This window comes from Pseudorca crassidens, chromosome 15 (genome assembly GCF_039906515.1).
Source record: "Pseudorca crassidens isolate mPseCra1 chromosome 15, mPseCra1.hap1, whole genome shotgun sequence".
Lineage (NCBI taxonomy): Eukaryota > Metazoa > Chordata > Mammalia > Artiodactyla > Delphinidae > Pseudorca > Pseudorca crassidens.
In genome coordinates, this window is record NC_090310.1 from 27,833,556 (window position 1) to 27,856,040 (window position 22,485).

Below are 22,485 nucleotides of genomic sequence, written 5' to 3' on the forward strand. Positions count from 1 at the left end.
AAAAACTGAAGTTTTATTACCAAGAGGAAAGGGGAGTGGATGTGATTTGCTTTTTTACTTTTTACTGTCCTTCAGAATAGAATAAGAGAGTTCCCCTAGAAACCTCTAAATTATGGTCTTATACCATTTTAGAGGACTTCACGGGATGCTAGATTTTAATAGGATGTTATTTGTAACCTTTCACAGTCCTGACCCATATATTTTGCGTCACAAAGACACAGGGACCATCATCTGGGTTGGACTCGAAGGTCTCTGGACCATCCCAGAAGGTCTCACCCAGCCCCTGTAATAGTGGAAAATGTGCTCTGTTGTAAGGTAGTTAATCGGTACTAACTGAAGCCCAGTACAACAATCTGGCGGCGATTCAGAGGGAATGATGCTTAAGGCTTATCCATGATCACACAAGAGTTTTGCTTTATAATTCAGTTGCGCAATTTAGTTTTTTGTAAATAGTGACTCTGATACTCCAGAATCACTATGCGAGCTCACAAGGCAGGAAATGTTCAAATAAAAGCCCGTGTTCTGGTCTGTGATCTTTCCTGTCTGCTAGGGCAGTGGTATTTTAGACCTGGTGAGCACCAAGACTGCAAGTCACATGGCACAAGATGGAATCCCTTCTCCACATTTTGCTAGCTGGACCTCTGTTTTCTCACCTGTAAAATGGAGATGTTTGTGGTGTCTACTGCAAAGAGTTGTGGTGAAACTTAATAAAGTAAAGCCCAATGCCTGGCACAGTGAGTGCTTAATAGCAGTTGCTATTATTGGAAGTAGTAATAGAAACCCATAGAGGGATAACAGTAACCTGAGTCAGTTATAATATATGCATTTTGTGCTTCACTTTCCCCACCTATAGAATGGGGGTATCGATACCTTATAGGGTTGTTGGGAAGATAAGTGAATTCAAGTACATCATTCAGTGCCTTGGACACAGTAGGTGTTCAGGAAGGATGTAGCCCAGTGGTTCTCAACCAGGGAAGATTTTGTCCCACTAGGGGCCAGTTGGTAATGCCTGGAGGCATGTTTGGTTGTCACAGCTGATGACGGGGAGCTCCTGGAATCCAGTATGTAGAGGCCAGGGATGCAGCTAAACGTCCCACAATGCACAGGACAGACTCCCCACAGCAAAAATTATCTGGCTCAAAATATCAATAGCGGCAGAGGTTCAGAAACTGCTGTAGTCAAAAGCCTGAACAAGGTCATCTTTTGTTCCTTTGTGGCTTTTGTGGCTTCCCTTGGAAAGTTGTTCCCATGGGACAGAGGCCAACTGTCAGAAAAGAGCCAGATTGGCCTTGTGAAGTGGGTTTTGGTTATGCTCCTTTAAAAAGTCTGTTTAAAAATAAAGCTTTAAAAAAAAAAAAAAAAAACCTCATTGTTGTAAAACACCCCATGCTCAACCGCCTCCTGTGTCTGTCTTTCCAAATCCAACCTGCGTTCAAAGAGCAGCCCCATCAGTTGTGACCTTGAGCAAGTTATTACCTCTCTTAGCCTCACTTTACTCAACTGCAAAATGGCAATAATAATACACTGGCCCCTTAGGATTCCATGAGTTAAGGTAGCAGAAGCACTTAGCACAAAGTCAGGCACCGTGTGAATATGTGAGATCGCTATCAGGGTCTTGGCGGTTGTTAACTCTTACATGGCGTCATGACATCTGCCTTTCCCACCTTTTGTTGAAGCCTAAAAATAAAAAGAGAACAGAGATGTGAAATCGTTTCCCCCCCACAAAGTTAAAAGGAGTCATAAGCATAAGGCTGTTGTTAATATCACTTTGAAGGAGGGTGAGGAATATCCTGGGAGACTCCCTCTGGTGAGGGTTTCATGAATTTCAGGAGCAGAGACCTGACTCCCTGCAGAGCCGAACCTCCTCTTCCTCTTTATCTTGGCGGGGAGATGAATACCAGACCCCTGGTTCCCTAGGAGTCTGCATCTTATTTTCTGACTGCTTCCCTTATTTCACTCCAATTGATTTTCCATTTCATAGCAGGGGGAAAAAACACAAAGCAGAAGCAAAAAATGCATCCTCAATCCTTTACCAATTGTATTTCTTTTGACCCGATCATTTAGGAAAACAGGCTGAAGCCCCCAAGCGTGTGTGTGTGTGGAGTGTGTGCGTGTGTGTGCACACAGCAGTTGTGTGTCTGCATGCTAGGGTCAGGGAAGTGATCACATGCGTGTCATTTGCGTGCTTCTAAGTACTTGTGTACATGAGTGCATGCCTGTGCGTGCACCCACAGTTGCATATGTATCAGCATGTGTGGCTTGTGTGCCTATGTCATTATATTTGTGTGTGAGAATCTCAGAATTCATATCTAAGGCTGTACGTGTCCCTGCATGTTTGTGCTGTGTGTGCACGTGTGAGTTCTCTATTGCAGACACTCATCAGTTTTGTGTTTGTAAGTGCATAAGTAGGTGGATGTGTTTGCTTGTGTGACTGTTATGATGTGTGTCGGGTGCATGCGAATATTCCTACATGTAGGGACACAAGCAGGTGAACATTTGTGCACACACTGGAGGCTGTGAATATAAGTCTGTGTTTGTGCTTGTGTGTATTTTAGTCAGTATTATCGGCGACTGTGCATCTGATACATTGGTGTGTGTTTGCAGGTGTGTGTATATGTGTGTGTGTGGGTGTGAAAGAGAGGAAGAGGAGCAAAGACCTTCAGTGGATTTTTATCTTTTTGTCCATCACTACTTGGACCAAATATCCTCCCCAGCTAGTCATCTCAGGGAAGAAACAGCAACAGCGACCATGTAAATGCAGGGAGAGAAGTGATTCGTCAATTAGTTCCTCCTTCCCCTTTCACAGTGACTACTTACAGATATTTTTTTAAATGAGAGTGTATTAAAATGTAGGGAGGAAGCTAGTTTTAAAAGCTTCATTGTGTATCTGATATTCCCAGAAAGGCCTGGAGTCCGAAGGGCCAGCCTCGCATCCAGGAATCTTGCTTCGTTTACGTTCTGACGAATTGCACATCTGAGAGGACGTGATGGAAACCACCGGCTTAGCTGTGTGTTTGCTGATCCGTGTTTAAGAGTTGCCATTTCGACAGTTTTAAAAATGATGAGGACGATATTTTGCTGGTGCTGAAAGGCGAAGCCAGTGGATTTCAGCTCTACGATCTCAGAAAGTTCAAATTCTATGTAGGTTTTAGCTGGCGAGGCACTTACACATTACCTAGTTTAATTTTCTTGTTGCAGGGATGAGGAAACTGAGAGTTTGTTTCTAGGGGATGGAGAGACAGCAGTGAACAAGACAAGTTAGGTCTCTGTGGAGATTAAAACCTAGTGAGGGAAAGAAGGACACCCCAGCCCTGCTCACTCAGCTTCAGACTTGTTGCTTTCTTTCTGTTCCCTCTAAGCTTGTCCCTTCCCCAGGGCCTTTGCACTTGCTAGTCCCTTTTTTTAGAATGTTCTAGACTTCACATGGTTCACTCCTTCTTGTCATTCAGCTCTCTGCTCCATGTATTCTGTCTAAAATACTCCCCAACCAGTTCTGTCTTCATAGCCCTTCTCACTAAATAAAATGAGTCCGTGTGTGTGTGTCCATGTGATTATTTTCTGTTTCCCCCAACTAGAATGTGAGCTCTAAAAGGACCAGAATCATTTCTGACTTATCCACTGGCCTATACCAATTGCCTTGCATGTAGTAGACACTCCGTAAGTGTTTGCTGAATGAGTAAATGGTTTAAGTGAAGGAATAAATGTAGAATTTCCCAAGTCATAAGTATTATGAAGAAAATAAAACAGTGTGTTGGTCTGTCAGAGGCATTTGAGTGAGGTAAGAGCCCTGTGATGAAGAGTCAGGCCGGTGACGAGAGAAAGGAAGGACATTGGCCTGGGGTGGGAAGGCGCTCTGTGGAGGCCTGGGTGTCTGTGGCAGAGCAGGAAGGCTGGAAGTTGCAGGGGCGAGCCAGAGACAAGAGTCAGGTGATGTGAGGCAGGGACCAGCAAACTCTTCCCAGGAAAGGGCCACATGGCAAATAGCTCAGGGTTTGCAGACTATATGGTTTCTGTTGTAATTGCTCAATTCTTCCATTTACAGAAAGATCAGCCATAAACGATACAAAAATGAATGGGTTGTGTTCCCCAAAAAACTGTCTTGACAAAAACCAATGTTAGGCTGGCTTTGTTTGACCCAAGCCCTCAGTTTGCAGACCTCTGATGCTGGGCACCCTAGGCTGTGGGAAAGCATTTGTGTTTCATTCTCAAAGCATCAGGAAATCCTATGGTTAGTGTCTTTGGAAACCATCATTCTAAGGAGAACAGAACGATGGAGCAGGAAGAAGCACAAGCACACTTCATCTCGGTTTGGGCTCAGAGGCAGTGGAAAGACTGCCTGAGATCAAATATCTGCTTTGCCTGCTAGGAGCTGTGTGATCTTTGGTGAGTTACTTGCCCTCTCTGAGAGTTTCCTCACCTGTACAATAGGGATGTTATCTATCTTGTAGGTGCTTGGTGATGATTAAATGGCAGGATGGTTGTGAAAGTTCATCCCTTGTTCCTGTGCAATCACCTCATATAAGAGTTTCCCAGGGCTGCTATCGCAAGTTACCACAAACTTCATGGATTAAAACAACAGAATCTGTTCTCTTGTGGTTCTGGAAGCCCAAAGTCTGAAATCAAAATGTTGGCAAGACGATATTCCCTCTGAAGTCTCTAGAGGTGAATCCTTCCTTGACTCTTCCAGCTTCTGGGGGCCCCAGGCATTCCTTGGTCTGTGGAGGCATCATTCCAACCTTTGCCTCTGACTTTATATGACTTTCCTCACTGTGTTCTCTGAGTCCTTTTTTTATCTCTTATAGGGACACTCGTATTTAGAATTGACCCCAATCCAGTATGATCTCATCCCAGTCTTTACCTTAATTACATTTGCAAAGATTCTATTTCCAAGTAAAGCCCTATTCTGAGGTTCCAAGTGGACATGAATTTGGTGGGGGGACATGATTCAATCCACTATTCTGCATAACCTGAAAATCCTACATTTCACGTTGGACGCTTTCTTGTCCTTCATTCTGTGAGTCCGCCATCTTTTCTGAGTGACTCGCTCACCAATATGAGTTCCCAAGAATCATCCTCACTCTCTTGACCAGTCCCCACTTCCAGTCAATGGTAGTTGAATTAGGTGGTGGTTCAGTTCTTAACAACCTTGTGAAGGAGATGCTGTTTGTTCCTGAAGACCCAAACTGGAAACTACCCAAATGTCCATCAACAGAGAATGCATAAACTGTGACACGTCCATACCATGGAATACTCCTCAGTAATAAAAGGATCAAACAATTATTATCTGCAACAACATAGATGAATCTCAAAAGCATTATGCTGACAGAAAGAAGACAGACACAAAAGAGGACATAGTATATGATTTCATTCACATGAAAATTTAGATAAAGCAAAGCTAAACTATAGTGACAGAAAACAAAAAGTGACTGCTTCTGGGGTTGGGTGGGAGAAGTATTGACTTGAAAGAGTTATGAAGGAAACTTCTGGGGTGATGGATATATTCTATAGGTTGAATATAATGATGGCGACTCTGATATATGTATCCAAACTCATCAAACTTAATTTAAATGATTGCATATTACTGCCTATAAGTTACAACTTCAATAAAGTTGATTAAAAATAACTTTAAAAAGAGTGAAGGCAATCCCACTCCTGGACATATAGCTGGAGAAAACCATAATTAAAAAAGATACATGTACCCCAGGGACTTCCCTGGTGGTGCAATGATTAAGAGTCTGCCTGCCATTGCAGGGGACATGGGTTCGATCCCTGGTCCAGGAAGATCCCACATGCCATGGAGCAGCTAAGCCCATGCCCCACAACTACTGAGCCTGAGCCCTAGAGCCCACGAGCCACAACTACTGAAGCACATGCGCCCTAGAGCCCATGCTCTGCAACAAGAGAAGCCACCGCAATAAGCAGCCCACATACCTCAATGAAGACCCAATGCAGCCAAAAAATAAAGTGGGGTACATGATACATGTACCCCAATGTTAATTGCAGGACTGTTTACAATAGCCAGGACATGGAAGCAACCTAAATGTCCATCAACAGAGGAATGGATAAAGAAGATGTGGTACATATATACAATGGAATATTACTCAGCCATAAAAAAGAATGAAATAATGCCATTTGCAGTGACATGGATGGACCTGAAGATTGTCATACTGAGTGAAGTCAGTCAGACAGAGAAAGACAAATATCATATGATATTGCTTATATGTGGAATCTCAAAAAAACTGGTACAAATGATTTATAAAACAAAAAAAGAGTCACAGATGTAGAAAACAAACTTATAGTTACCAAGGGGGAAAGGGTGGAAGGAGGGATAAATTGGGAGATTGGGATTGACATATACATACTACTATATATAAAATAGATGACTAATAAGAACCTACTGTATAGCACAGGGAACTCTACTCAATACTCTGTAATGACTTATATGGGAAAAGAATCCAAAAAAGAGTGAATGTATGTATATGTATAACTGATTTACTTTGCTGTACAGCAGAAACTAACACAACATTGTAAATCAACTCCACTCCAATGAAAATTAATTTAAAAAATAAAAAGAATGAAGGAACAATGAGGGGACATTGAGTGTCTTCTATAAGGGGTTTAACGTACATTGAGTGTCTTCTATAAGGGATTTAACGTGTGTGTATACACGTATGTTTGTCTGTATGTAAATGGGCATTGAGCTGAGGAAAGGACGTAAGCATTGGGCTGCAAGTTAGACTCAGAACTCTCAAAGATCCATCCAGCTCTCATAGTATATGACACTCCAGCATCGACAGGATATGTTGGTTGCTGGGCATTATCCTCCATGGATCATCTCTCTTGACCCCCGAGATAATGTCAAAGACCCTCAGAGAGCATTAGAACTCACATTCAGAGCAGGCTCCTTGAGTGATCAACTTCCAACTGTCAAAGTTCTGGCTTGCAGTAAACTCATTGAAGCCATTTTCTTTCTCAGTATGAATCAACAGCCTTTTCTTATCATCCCTTACACATTTTACATCCAAAGGCATTTTTTTAATCCAAAAAAGATTGTGTTATTAAAGTTTTGTGTGAAGCTGTGATTGCCATCCTTGGAACTGAAGATGCAATCAGGGGACAGAATTGATGCCTTATAATTCAATGAATGGATTGCTTCTGTGGTAATTTCTTCAGTAATTACTTGTGTAAACTGTGTGTTTCTGTAATTGAAACTCGACAGTGTGGGGTAATTTATCAAAATCTATAATTTATTATAGCTTTTCCATTTTGTCTCTTGGTTTCTCTACTTGTCCTCATTAGAATGTTGTCCCCTCACCACCACTTCAGTCCATCATAACCGTTTAGATGAGAAGGCAAAAACGTACATTGCATTTGGGAAAAATGTTCTGACGGACCTAGATGGAAGTTTAAAATCCATTTTCCAAAGGACACAATTGTTATTGTCGTTTGCAATATGTATTTTCTGACAGATTCCAAGATGTGACTTATGAAATGGTTTTGAAGAGATTGTCTACTTCAAGAGTCTAGATAATAACAGAATTTTTCTCTTATGGTCACCAAGCATTCTGAGTGTGTCTCACGTTTGTTCACAAAAGCCTGGAGAGGGAGGCAGGGGCTGGGATGTGGGTTTTGCTAGCAGAGGACATTGAATCACAGAGCCTTCTGAGAGAAAAGCTGTGTCTCCTGACCTGAGGAATTGCCATGGGGCGATGGGAGGGAGCAGCTGTTAGAATCCCATTCCAAGCCCATGCTAAGCTAGCAAATGCCCAGGAGCTGTCCATGGTGCTTATCTCTGTTTCCTCTCCAGTAGATATCAAGCAAAGTAGTGTGTGCTGCTGGAAGGACCCTAAAGTCAAAGACAATTGAGAGAAACTTCCATAATCTAACATATGTTTAAAGCAAACTTTAGTTGTTTCAACACCAGAATGAAGCACAGGAAAGAAGAAAAGTAGTAGGAAACAACATTTGCTCTCCCACCACCAAAGTCTACTGTTAGTATTTTGACATGGTTTCTTCCAGTGTTTTTTTCTCTGCATAGTTTCTGTGTTACTTGATATTGTTTCACATTGCATATGTAATTTCTCCATGGCATTCAAAATAATAAAAATATACTTTTAAACCTTTCTTCAGGGTTTTTGAGGTATAGTTTTCACATAGTAAAGTTTACCCATTTTAGTGCATAGGTCTCTGAATTTTGACACACGTGTACCACCACCATAATCAAGACATAGAACAGCCCCATTGTCACCAAAAATTTCCTCATAAACCTTTTAAATCATACTTTCTCCCCACTCCTAGACCCTGGTAACCACTGATCTCTTTTTCTGTCCTTAGACAAATTATTTTGATAACTCATAATACAATAAGTAGGTATACTATATTTTCTTAATTTTGTCTCTGTAAAATATTTAGTTTATTCTATTGTTTCCTATCATAAATAATACTGCAATGAACATTTTTGTACATAGAGCTTTTCCAGAATCTTAAGTAATTACCTTATTATGGAATTCCAGGAATGAGATTGATGCATGAGAGATTAGGAAAATTTTGAAGCTTGACTCTAGAACCAGACACCAATTTAAAACTCTTGATACTGAAAATCTGGAGGAACTGTTTATAAAAACTTCATAAGGACGTCCCTGGTGGCGCAGTGGTTAAGAATCTGCCTGCTGATGCAGGGGACATGGGTTCGAGCCCTGGTCCAGGAATATCCCACATGCCGCAGAGGAACTATGCCCATGTGCCACAACTACTGAGCCTGTGTGCCACAACTACTAAAGCCCGCATGACTAAAGCCCGTGCTCTGCAACAAGAGAAGCCACCGCAATGAGAAACCCATGCACCGCAAGGAAGAGCAGCCCCCCTCGGCGCAACTAGAGAAAGCCCGCGTGCAGCAACAAAGACCCAGTGCAGCCAAAAATTAATTAATTAATTAATTAAAAACAAAATAAAAAAACTTCATAGTACAGGGGAGAGAATTTGGAATGTGCAGTAGGACAACACTAGTGTTAGAAACCAGCATTTCCAGTCATGCCACAATTCAACTTAGTCTTCAACAACTTCTCAGACATGCTGAAACATCCTAGCTTGACATTCAAAGTTTTTTATCATCTGCCCTATGTCTATTTTGCCCCACCCCCCTCCATCGTGATCTATATATATCTCTATGGTACAGTATACTCTATATGCACCTCTACTTGTGCTTCTAAGTGTGCCACCTTCTCTTATAGTTCCTGTCTTTGGACATATTTGTCCCCTTTCTGAAAAAACCTCCTTCAGCCTCCACTGTCCCCTTCTTTTCCAGCTTTCTTAACCATCCCTTAGTGCTAGGCACCTTTGCTTTGTGCTCCCACAGTCCGCTCTGCTTATCTCTGTGTTAGGACTCTTTCATTTATACCCTCAACGATTATATATTGAGAGTCTACAATATGCAGGGCACAGAGGACATGATAGTGAATGAGAGAGACAAAATCCCTGTCAAATGGAAAATGACATTCTTACAGCAGAGGAGATGGTACTGGAGCAGAGACCTGAGTAATGAAAAGAAAGAGCCATAGGAATAGGTGGGTGAAAAGTGCTTTAGGCAGATGGCAAAACAAGCGCAGAGACCCTGAAAACTGAAATGCTTGGCTTATTTGAGGAACAGTAAAAAGGCTGTATGACTGGAGTTTGGTGAGCAAGAAAAAAAGTTGCAGGAAATAAAGTTAGAGAGGAAAGTAGGTCCTGATCATTTAAGGCCTTGTAGGTCATGACACAGTATGGCTTTTATTGCAAAATATGATTGAATAATTAGAGTTTTTAATTAGGAGAGTGACAAGATATGATTTGTATTTAAGAACATCATTCTGACTTCTGGGTGAAGAAGAGGGAAAATAATAGAAGAAAGACTACCACGTAGGCGACCACGGCAGTCACGTGGGTATGAAACAATGATGACTTAGGCCAGCAGTCAGCAAACTTTTTCTGTAATGGGCCAATTGTAAAAATTTTAGATTTTGTGGACCAAATGGTTTCTCTAACAAGCACTCAGTTCTGCCATTGTATCATGAAGGCAGCCACAGACAATATATAAATGAATGAGGTGGCTGTTTTCCAATAAAATGTTATTTACAAAAACAGATGGTGGGTTGGATTTGGCCCAAGGGCTTTTTGAGCTCTGTCTTATACTAAGAGCTATGATGAAGGTAGTGATGAATGATTAGATTAAATATACATTTTTGGATATAGAGTAGGTTTTCTCTGAGAAGTCAAAAGTTCTGTTTTGATCTAAAGTATTGAAGATGCTCATTCAATGTCTACATGAAGGTTTTGAATGGGCAGTTGGAGGGTTGAGTGGAGAGTAGAGTACTGTGGAAAGACTGGCTAGCAGTATTAACTCTGGGATTATCAACATGCAGGTGCTAAATAAGAAAGGATGTAACCATTTAGGGAAAGAGTTTAGACAGAGAAGAGCAGAGGAGAGCAGAGGGGAGGCGAGGAAAGATGAGGCCTAAGTTATTGAGCCTTGGATCATTTCAGCATCGAGAAGGTGGTATATGAGGACGATCCAGAAAAAGAGACTGAATGAAGAGGAGCTTTCAGTGAAGAGGGTGATATCCCCAAATTCAGGTGCAGACAGTGTTTTTTTTTTAAATTGAAGTATAGTTGATTTATAATGTTGTATTAGTTTCAGGTGTACAACACTGATTTGATATTTTTATAGATTATACTCCATTTGAAGTTATTATAAAATATTGGTTATATTGCCTGTGCTGTGCATTAAATCCTTGTATCTTATTTATTTCATTCCTTGTAGTTTATATCTCTTAATCCCCTTCCCCTATCTTGCCCCTCCCGGCAACTCTTGTCCCACTGGTAAGCACTAGTTTGTTCTCTGTATCTGTTTCTGTTTTGTTATATTCATTCATTTGTTTTATATTTTTAAGAAGAAAGAGTGCCAGATGTATCAAAGATTGCTGAGAATTCTTGTAAAAAGAGCGCGGAGGGTTGACTATTAATTTTGGCAACATAGAGGTTATTGGCATAAATGAAATGGTATAAATAAGACTCATATGGATACAGTCAGAATAAGCCTGGAATGTGGGGTAGTCTGCAATAAGTTGAAAAGAAAAATGGGATGCTGGATGGAAGAAAATGTAGTATCAAGGGAAGTGTTCTTTAAAAAATGAGAGTTGCCATAGCTTGTCTGTGTGCTTATGGGAACGATCCACAAAGAGGGGAGAACTGATGCAGGAGAAAGAAGAGACAGTTGAAGCAGTAAAGCCTTTGAAGAGGAAAGAGTCACAGGGGAGGGGTTGACAGTCCATCCAGCGCAACAGGGAAGTCAGAATCAGTCTGTACAGGTGCTTGTAAATTTGGTGGTGGCGGTGGGATGATGAAGGAATCCTTTTGAATGCTTCTTGTTTTTAGTGAAATAAGAAAAATGTCATCAGTTTTCCAAGGATGGGAGAAGAGGCATTGGAGGTTGGGGAAGAAGACTTTTAAATAGTCATCCTGGAAAAACAGACAGGGAAACTTTCCATGGAGACACTATAAGATTTTCTTGTAGGGCTATGGTCATAAGGGGAAAGTGAGGTCAGTCAGCTGGGTGTTTTTCTCCAACCATGTTGAGCTGTTGGGCTGCAGGCACAGAAGCGGTGAAGCACTGGGTTTAACCTGGGCTTGACTTGGATGGAGAAACAAAATAGAGTGAAGGGGAAGTAAAAGAGTTATTGGTGTCCCCAAGTGGTATGGGTTAGTGTTTGACCATGAGCGTAAACTTTATGAAGAAAAAAGTAAGAGTGGACAAGAGATGATCATTAGTGAGGTGGTGATTGGGAACCATGGGTTAGAGACCTTAATGGTGGAGAAGAGTAATTGGATTAGAGACTGCTGCAAGGTATGAGGTGGAAAGATAAGAGGGTGGAATACTTAAGTTTGAGGTCTTAGACCTGGTGCTATCAAAGTTCTAGGGTGTAATCATGCAAATGTGTGGCTGAGATGAGACAAAAGAACATATTTGCAGAGGTAGGGTGGTCAAGGACCCGAGAAGCTGGGTCCTTGGATGGATAATTGGACAATTCACATGGACATTGGAGTCACAAGGAAGGATGACAGGAATAATGGTGGACAGGAAGACAGTGGTCCAGGTGCTAGAATCTTCTGTGAATGAGAGTGTGTGGCTGTGAAGTAGGCCCAAGACTGTGAAAAGAAGGGGCTGTGGATGGTGAAGGCTTGGTGTGAACTTCAAATGAGCTGAAATTTTGGAAGCAAGAAGGAAAAGAAATGGCTGGGAAGCAGCCACGTTGAAGTAAGAAGGATGCTTTCCTACCTTTTCGCACGTAAGAAAAAATTATTGCTCTCAGGGAATAGTCATGACTGGGTTAGCGTCTCTATACAGGCATTCCTCATTTTCTTGTGCTTCACTTTACTGTGCTTCACAGATATTGTGCTTTTTACAAATAAGTAGAACGGAAACAGAATCACAGGTAAAAAGAACAAACTGTGGTTATCAGTGGGAAGAGGGGTGGGGGAGGGGCAAGATAGGAATAGGGGATTAAGAGGTACAAACTGCTATGTATAAAATAAACAAGATACAGGAAATATTGTACTGCGCAGGGACTATAGCTAATATTTTATAATAGCTTTAAATGGAATATAATCTATAAAATATAGAATCACTGTGTTGTACACCTGAAACTAATATAATATTGTAAGGCAGCTGTACCAAGTAAGTCTATCAGTGCCATTTTTCCAACAGCATTTGCCCACTTTGTGTTTCTGTGTCACATTTTGGTAATTCTTTCAATATTTCAAACTTTTTCATTATTATAATCATTACGGTGATCTGTAGTCAGTGATCTTTGATATTCTACTGTGACTCACTGAAGGTTCAAGATGATTGTTGGTGTTTTAGAGCAACAATGTATTTTTAAATTAAGGTATGTACACTGTTTTTTAAAGACATAATGTATTGCACCCTTAATAGACTACAGCACAATGTATACATAACTTTTATATGCACTAGGAAACCAGATAATTTGCATGGCTCACTTTATTGCCATATTCCCTTTATTGTGGTGGCCTGGAGCAAAACCCACAATATCTCTGAGCCATGCCTGTATATATAGTATTACTCCTTTGCCCAGGCAAGAAAACTGAGGTTCAGCAAGATTAGGGAACCTGCCCAAGGTCACAGGGCAGCTGAGGTTCAAGCCCGTGTCTTCCTGATTCTGGAACCTGTGTTCTGGTGTGGTATGATTCGCAAATCTGAACCCCATGCTATAATCAGTTCTGCCATGCGTGAGCTCTTCTGCCCTGACCCTGTAGCTTCCTCCTTCAAAGATCTCCCCCTGAGGTCATTCAGAAGGTTACTGGCATTTGTAGCCTTGTCTGGGGTTGGCCTTGGCCGAGAATCCTTGGATATTGTTCTCAGAGTTAATGACCCCTACAGGGAATTCACCCTTGACTTCTCCTCCCTCCCAGATTCTACTCCGAGCAGGGACAAGTTGGTACTAGACGGCTGGTTTTCATTCTCTTGATGCTGACAGGGAGATAATGAGTCAGATAGGCCTTGGTTATGAAATGAAGCCCTGGGAGGAAATTATCATCAGACTTCTTAGTGAGGAGAGCAAAAAAAAGGGATTTAAATTAAAGTGGTAACCGATGTTTTGGTTGGCATTCAGACCGTCTCCTTAAGTCTTTTTTCCTCTTCATGTCATCATTAAATGAAACAGAGCAGGCAACTGGCAAATGGGAGAAGGGTAGGCAAATACTCTGATGCCGTGAGAGCTGATCTTTAATAGCTCTCATTTAGGCTTTGAGCCCCGCAATGAATGGGAAGCATTCTACCTAGTCCTCCAGCAATCCCATAAAGTGGACAACCCTCCCCTGCCCCTTTAACAAGTAGGCAATGGAGTCACATTGTTATCTTACTTGAGGCCACACATAAATCCCTGCCTCCCAAATCAGTCCCTTTTCCACTTCAAGGTGGTCCCTCCCAATGGACCCTATTCATCTGCCTTGACTTTGCTTAGAAGCTGGAAGGAAGAAGGGAGAGGCCAAATCAGGAGATTGAATCAGATTTCCTCGTGGTCTTCCTCTCCTCTGTATCATAAATTCTAGTGCTTGGCTGCCTGGGTATTAAGTATTGCCTCTGTCACCTACCAGCTGTGTGACCTTAGGGAAATTACTTAATCTCTCTGAACCTCATTTTCTCCATCTGTAAAACTCTTGTAATTATGCATCTCTCTCACAGGGTTGTTGTGCAGATTAAATAATTTAAGTATGTTAAACACTTAAAACGGTGCCTGGCACATAAGCAGTGTTTGCTGTTATTTTTATAGTTTCCGCTGTTGTTTTTATTATTGTCAGCTAGTAATAGTGATAATGATTATGATGACATCAATGATAAGAGCTAACTGTTTGTTGTGCCTCTACTGGGGTTCCAGGGTTGACTGTGACTAGTGATTTGCATGTGGTATCTCAGTGAGCACTCATCAGTCAGGATACTTTCGGATGCAAGTAATAGAAATTGTACATCAAGCTGGTTTCAATGATAAGTCACTTATTACTGCCTGTTAACAGGAAACTCAGAGGTAAGACAGATTTCAAAGTAGGCTGATTCGGAGGATCAACAGAGATGCACGAATCCAGGCTCTTTTTACCCTTCTCTGTTTTCCTCAGTGTTAGTTTCACCCATAGGCTTATCTCAAGATGGTTAAAGAAGCTCCAGGCATCACCTCTGGACCAGACAACATCTAGAAATGAAAGAGACTCTTGGATAGATGGAACTTTTCTGAAAAGTCCCCAGTAATCTCCTGCTCTTGTCTCATTACCAGAACTGTGTCCTATGCTTTTTCCAAATCAATTGAGAGAATATTTCCTCCAGACCAATCAGGTCGCCCTGGGAGCTGAGGGTGAGATCAGCCTTCCAGAAGTATATGGACACCTGGAAAAATCATGGTACCTGAAAAAAAAAATCATACTCCGTGAGGAAGAAAAGGAAATAGATGTGGGTGGTCAAAATCAGGGTTCACTGTAGGTAGGTGGTGTTGTTCCTTTTTTTTTTTTTAAATTAATTAATTTATTTTTGGCTGCATTGGGTCTTTGTTGCTGCGCGTGGGCTTTCTCTAGTTGCGGCAAGCGGGGGCTACTCTTTGTTGCCGTGTGTGGGCTTCTCATTGTGGTGGCTTCTCTTCCTGTGGAGCACAGGCTCTAGGTGCATGGCTTCTGTAGTTGTGGCATGTGGGCTCAGTAGTTGTGGCTCGCAGGCTCTAGAGCACAGGCTCTAGAGTGCAGGCTCAGTAGTTGTGGCACACAGGCTTACTTGCTCTGTGGCATGTGGGATCTTCCTGGACCAGCTCTCAAACCCATGTCCCCTGCATTGGCAGGTGGATTCTTAACCACTGCGCCACCAGGGAAGCCCTGTTATTCCTTTTTAATAGAGAAGGAAACTGAGGCTCTGAAAGGTTTAGTAATTTTACACGGTCATCAATTTACAAGTGGAACTCAAACCCAACTGTGTCTGATCCTAAAATTCATGTTCTTTAGGGCCACAGTAAAGCTTTATGGGATTTGCTATGTTCACAGCAGCACTATTTACACTAGCCAAGACATGGAAGCAACCCAAATGTCCATCAGCAGATGAATGGATAAAGAAGATGTGGTACATATATACAATGGAATATTACTCAGCCATAAAAAGAATGAGATAATGCCATTTGCAGCAACATGGATGGACCTAGAGATTATCATACTAAGAGAAGTAAGTCAGACAGAGAAAGACAAATACCACATGATATCATTTATATGTGGAATCTATAATACAAGTCAAAGTATCTATGAAACAAAAACAGACTCACAGATAGAGAGAACAGACTTGTGGTTGCCATGGGAGAGAGAGGAGAGGGGAGGGAAGGAATGGGAATGGAATGGAATTAGCAGAGGCAAACTATTATATATAGGATGGATAAACAACAAGGTCATACTGTATAGCAGGGAAAGGAATTCTGGTTAGTTGAGGCCCCAGCAAAGTACAAGGCAGTATACCACTATTTAATTTTCACAACATCCACATCAAACATTAGTATCCTGTATGAGGGTGAAGAAACTGTGGTTCACAGAGGTGATACCCAAGGTATCACAGCTGGTGAGTGAGGGTTTGGAGCTGGGCTGTGTCTGACTCCAGATCTTCGATTTTTCTGTTGTGTTTCCCAGATTGTAAATTCCTGTAGGGAATCTGCCAAAGTCTTATACTTCCTTGCACCCCTCCTCTGTATCTTAGGCATAGTCATATTAATCTATTTTGCTTGCAACTAACAGAAACCTACTCAGATTAGCTTAAGCAAATAGAGGGATTTATTATAAGAATACTGGTACCTCACAGAGCCCCAAAGCAGGTCTGAGTCCCAGGAGCAAATGGAAATCATCAAGGCCTTGAATGCCATGTAGACTTTCCCTCCATTATGTGAGCTTCTGCGTGTTTGCTTCATTTTTGTTCACTTACGGTAGCTTCCTTTGCTTCCCACAAATTAAAAAAAAAAAAGACTGCAGGCACCTCTAGTTTACATGTGACTAGATTATTCATGCACAAGACCTTTGTTTTTCCTTTTTTTCCCCCTATTTCTCAATCCATTTCAATCTCCTCCACATTCTGTGCTCTCAGGGAAGGGATTAATTGGCCTGGCTAGGCTAAGACTTGTATCCAACACTAGCCCAATCATCTGTGTCTAAAGGCTGGGAGTAACGTTGGGCCAAAATGGCAGCTTCCCTTGGAACTTCATGGATGGAGGGAAGAGGAAGTGGTCTCAGAAGAACGTAAGGGGGAGATCCCAGAAGTTGTGTTTTATTAGATAGACAATCTGATAGGTATCCTTCATAATAAATATTGCAACTGTACTATCTCATTAAGACAATCCAGTGATTTATGTATAAAGCATGTAGAACAGTGTCAGTTGATATAAATGCTCAATAATGCAGAAAATTTTTTTGTTTGTTTGTTTTAAAATATATATATATATATTCTTTTTCAGTTTCTTTTCCTTTATACGTTATTACAAGATGTTGAATATAGTTCCTTGTGCTTGACAGTAGGTCCTTGTTTATTTATTTTATATATAGTAGTGTGTATATGTTAATCCCAAATTCCTAATTTACCCCTCCTCCCTTTCCCCTTTGGTAACCATAAGTTGTTTTCTGTCTGTGAGTCTGTTTCTGTTTTGTAAATAACTTCATTTGTATCATATTTTTTAGATTCCACATATATGTGATATCATAAGATATTTGTCTTTCTCTGTCTGGCTTACTTTACCTAGTATGATAATCTCTAGTCCATCCATGTTGCTGCAAATGGCATTATTTCATTCTTTTTTATGGCTGAAGTAGTATTCCACTGTGTGTGTGTGTGTATATATATATATATGTCACATCTTCTTTATCCATTCATCTGTCAGTGGACACTTGGGTTGCTTCCATGTCTTGGCTATTGTGAATAGTGCTGCTGTGAACACTGGGGGTACATGTATCTTTTCAAATTAGAGTTTTCATCTTTTCCAGATATATGCCTAGGAGTGGGATTGCTGCATCATATGGTAGTTCTATTTTTAGTTTTTTAAGGAACCTCCATACTGTTCTCCATAGTGGCTGCACCAAAAGTGCAGAAGGTTTTTATTCCCTCCTTTGAGTCTTGAGGTGGAAAACAGAATAAATTGCCATTTGGAGAGGAGGAAACGTCAGTGCGTAAGCTCAGGGGGGCGTGGCTAAAAGGCCATGGCATTCTTCTTAGAATCGAAATTGGGGCATGCTTATCTCTAAGGCAGAAGTCCTTTGGTTACAGGTAGACTCAAAATGTGTAAAGATTTTTTTTTTCTCCTTCACTTAAAACCATGCTCTTGACCATAGATGCACATACGGATTTTTAAAACAAACGTGTTTTAAAAATTCTGATGCTGAGTCCCACCTCCAGGGATTCTGATTCAAATGGTCTGGGGTGGGGCACATGCATTAATTTTCCAAAGAGCTTCTGAGGTGAGTCTCATACACACAGGAGGGAGAGCTACTGGTTTATAGCGAGAAGCAATTACCTGATGACCTGAGCCTATTCCAAGAAGATGTTCAAACCAAAAGCGACATGATCCCAGGCAGGCAGGGAAGGTGTCTTTTGCTCCAGGCAGACATGGGCCAGGCTCTGAAGTGATGTCCTCTCCAGGAGGTGCTGTGCTGAAGCCATTGATGGGTCTCTTCTGGAGTGAGACCTGTTTTTGGTGATCACAAGAGAAATACTGAAGCTCAGGTGGATCTTGTTAGTGTCAAGTTCATTCCTACTGGCTCCAGTTTGCTCTGCCCTTTGAATTCATCATCTCCGATTTGAAACGGTATTAGGGCATATTAGAAAGAGACTGAAGGGGATGGGAGAACAGGTTCAAGTGGCCTTTCCTGATACACAGCCAAATTTTAAGAGCAGAAGGAGAATGTACAGTAGCTGCATTAGCTCACATCAGGGAAGGGCTCCTGGTCTCAACCTTTGCTCCCTTTTCCAGACAGTTACAACAACTGCCCTGCCTAGACAAAATTGATAATAGCACCTTGAATCTGACAACACTTGCAACCTATAAAGCTCCCTCACAAATACCTTACTGTTCCCAAAGTGTGAAAACATGAACCACAGGAGGTGTAAAAGATGATTTTAAGTGGTACACAGAGATTTTTAATAGTTATCTTAAAGCCTATTTGGGAAAACATAATTATCAAGGGAAAACTGATTTTACAGACATTTCTTATGATAAAGTAGATGATTAAGTAGTGAGTTCATTTAAAGAGAAGTGTTCATTTCAGGTTGTGGTAGATGTGGTAAGACATTGTGATGTATTTTGAGGGTGATCAAAGTTTGGGGTACACTGGGTTATTTCATTGTCACCAGTAATCCAGAGTAAGTTGGTTGTCACTTTTTTTGGCTTTATTTTTATGGATTAGGAAATTGGGGCTTTGAGAGTTTAAATAACTCATCCAGTTTTTTTTTAATGCCCTCAAATTCATGTCTTCTGAATCTAATTCCAGGCTTCTCTCTATGACCTTGCTCTTCTACTGAGAGTTAATGTCTAAGCCAAAACCTTTGTTGTTCTAGCAGGTGAGGAAGGTCTTCGCAGAGCCATCCACACTCAGGATTAATGACACGCATGACTCTGGACACATAATGGAATGGACCAATTCAGTGGTTCTCTAAGGGTGGTTTCTGGGCCAATAGCAGAAGCATCTGCCTGGAATGTGTGCAAATTCTTAGACCCACTCGAAGACTGTTGGGTCAGAAGCTCTGAGGATGGGACCCAGAAATCTCTGTTTTATCAAACCCATAGGGTGATTCTGAGGCACACTAAAGTTTAGGAACTATCCTGTGGTTCTCAACTGGGGGTAATTTTATCCGGAGAATCAAATTATTTGGAATGACATCCCTGCTTTACTGTGTCTTGGCTGTGTGACTTTGGCAAATTTCATCACTTTCCTGAGCCTCTGTTTCCCCATCTGTAAAATAAGGGTGATAATAATTGCAGTACTGATGAGGACTGTAGGGCACAATGCATGTAAAACTCTTAGAACAATTCCAGACCCATAGAAAGTGCTTGCCACATGCTAAGTATAATCATTATTAATTCTTTGTATTGTCTGTTTAGGTCTTGCATCTTTAAAATGGCAAGTCTGTCCCCTTTGTGCTCAATAGGACGCCCGATGCCCACATGCTAGCGTTCATTCCTCGCTCTGCCTCATATCTGAGAGTGTATCCTCTTTGTCTAGAACCAACCTTTTCTCTCTCTACTTCATCTGGCAAAGTTGTCCATCAGAAATAAAAGAGAGTTCGATTTTATGATATGCCAGGTAACGAATTGCATCATATGCCTCCAGCTTCTTGGACTCTACATTGGTCCTTGAAGGTTGGTGTGATTTTTTACAGTGGGGATGAGACAGGTGTCTGTCACTACACTAGCTGCTCTCAGTTTCAAAGGATGCATTTTGAATGATGGGTTTTCAGCATCACGCGAGGGATGACTTCACCCCACATGGGCAGGCTCTCACTGAAGCTTTCATAAGGTCAGCCTTGCCTGGGTTAATATGGCTTTCAAAATAATAAAGGGGAAGAATCAAAATCTGTCTGCTTTCATTAAGTCTAACCCTGGCCTGCCTATTAGAATATGTGTAACTCAGCACCATGTAGAAGGATGGCCGGCCTCCAGGTTAAGCTAGGTACAAAGGAGAGGAATGAGGCTCCTCATTTATGGTCCAGGAAGCAAATGGGGTCAACATCATTAATATCAGAGCATCCCCAAATTGTTTTCAGATGATCAAACCACTGAGGGAAGGGCCAGTGAGGGAAGCTCTGAACATGTCATTATGATGAGAACTGTTCAAGCTTCTTTTCCTTCCATGTAACCTCAGAAATATGTGGCTCCCAGCTCACACCATCGTCTACCTGCTGCAAAAGCCTCTTTCTGTCTTTGCATCTGAGCACCATAACGGGAACTCTCCTCCAAGTCAAAACAGAAAAAAATGGGAAAATCTTGCACAGATGGCTGTGCAGCCCTCTTGATAACAGTGCCCTCATCTAATATGGAATTACTGGAAAGCAGTTTGAACAGGCTTTGGATTCCAAGGCTGCGGGAGGAGAGAAGTCGGCAGATTCAAACATTCTGGGGGCTTCTGTCAGATTTGTTGTTGTTATTCCAGAGTTCTGTTTCTGGGCCACAGAGCATCTCCCAGGGTAGGTGTGGGCTTCATGCAAAAAAGATGAAGTCAACAGGCAGCCGCCGTCCTTGAGAGGGAATTATTTCTTGAGTGTTTTTTCTGAGCCTGCCTAGGAGGAGAGCACTGATAGATGGAGACTTCTATTTCAAAGGTTTGTTTAGTTTTTCAGGGAGGAGTGATATTTTGGTGACTCATCTTAACAACAGTTGTAGGGGAAGATCTGCTAAAGGTTAAGAGCATTAAACATAAGGAACATGAAACAGTTAAATGACAGAGTATAGTATACCAAGCCCTGTCCTAGGTACAAGGGCAACGGCTCTCAACCTTGGCTGTGCACTAGAGTTCTCCTTGGCACTCAAAAACAATTTAATAAAAAGAAATACAATCTAATGCCAGACCCCAGACTAATTAAACCGGAACCTCTGGGGATTCTCCCAGGCATCTGCATTTTTCAAAGCTCCTCAGGTGATTTCAATGTGAAATCAGGGCGGAGCATCCCTCACTAAATTGACAGAGTTGAATAGACATAATTTGCTCCCTTGAGAAAGTAAGCAATCATGTAAATAAATATATGTGATATAAGACATTATATGGCACTCATGGTAATGCACACAAGGGATCGTGTTTGGGGAGAGAACGAATAGACTAATTTTCCTTGGGAGGATCAGGGGATACTTCATGGGGGAGACGATGTCAGAATGATTTTGAAGATGACAAAGGATTTTGCCAAGTTGGCAAGCAGGGAAGAAGATTGGAGGGGGGAAGGGAGCCCACATGCTGTGCATGCAGGTAGAGAAAAGTTAAGAAGATGCTGGAGATTTCCGACCCATAACATAACTATCAGATATGGAACAATTCGTGCAGTGCTCTCAACACCCAACCCGGAAGCTGCTCCTGACTGTTGAGAAATCAGTGGCTGGGAAAATTCCCCTTTCTCTTCAGTGGAACCTGTAGTGTGAGAGCCTAGAGCTGGAAGGCAGTGCTTGTGCAGAGATATCCTTCCACAGACTAAGGGGTGACAGGGAGGACATTGAATGACATCCAACTTTTTGTGCTGTTAAATTTTTAAAGCAATTTTTAGCATTTAATGAAAACCATGTGGCTTCAAGCCACCAGGATATCAGACCCCTCTTCCTGCCCTTAATCTTCTCCCTGGCTCATCTGCTGAAGAATTTGACCTTCATGATGACAGGCAGCTTTAGGAGCTTCTCTTCTCCAGAACGTTTTAGTAGCATGATCGTATCACATCCGTGATGGGGGTGTCTCCAGTCTCGGTTTTGGAAGCATTTACCCATGTCTGCTCACTGACCAAGGTCCATAATTTAGTGAGGTTGACAGTGGGGCAGAAGTTCTGGTTCCTCTTTAAGTGGTTATGCCTCATACGAACCTTGTCAAAGTAACCTAGGTAGTGTTTGCCTAAGTTGATCGTATGGTGATGCCTGCCCCTAGCATGACCCCCGCTTCCCCAGTGCTTCTGGTTCTTGCTCATGTGGCCATCACCATGGCTCCCATGGTCCTGAATTTTATGGTTCTTCCTTAGTTTGGATGGTAGGTCAGTGACCCAGACAAATGAGATGTTAATATTTTTGAAGTTGCAACATTTTCATGAGTGGATGCTGTAGCTAATAGAAATAAAAACTGGTTACAGAGATAAAATTTATGAAGTCTTGGTACTTGGTGCAAATTTTGAAGACGTGGGATGAATTTTGGCAGTGACATTCACGTTGGGAAGTACTGCTTGAGGTCAACACCAATCAAGCCACATACCCATTG

The 22,485-nt window shown here is 41.7% G+C and overlaps 1 pseudogene; it reads right to left on the bottom strand.

Moving 5' to 3' along the window:
- Positions 1-22,258, bottom strand: part of LOC137206543 (large ribosomal subunit protein uL15-like) — a 62,447-nt pseudogene extending 40,189 nt beyond the window's left edge.
- Positions 22,259-22,485: the final 227 nt, after the last annotated feature.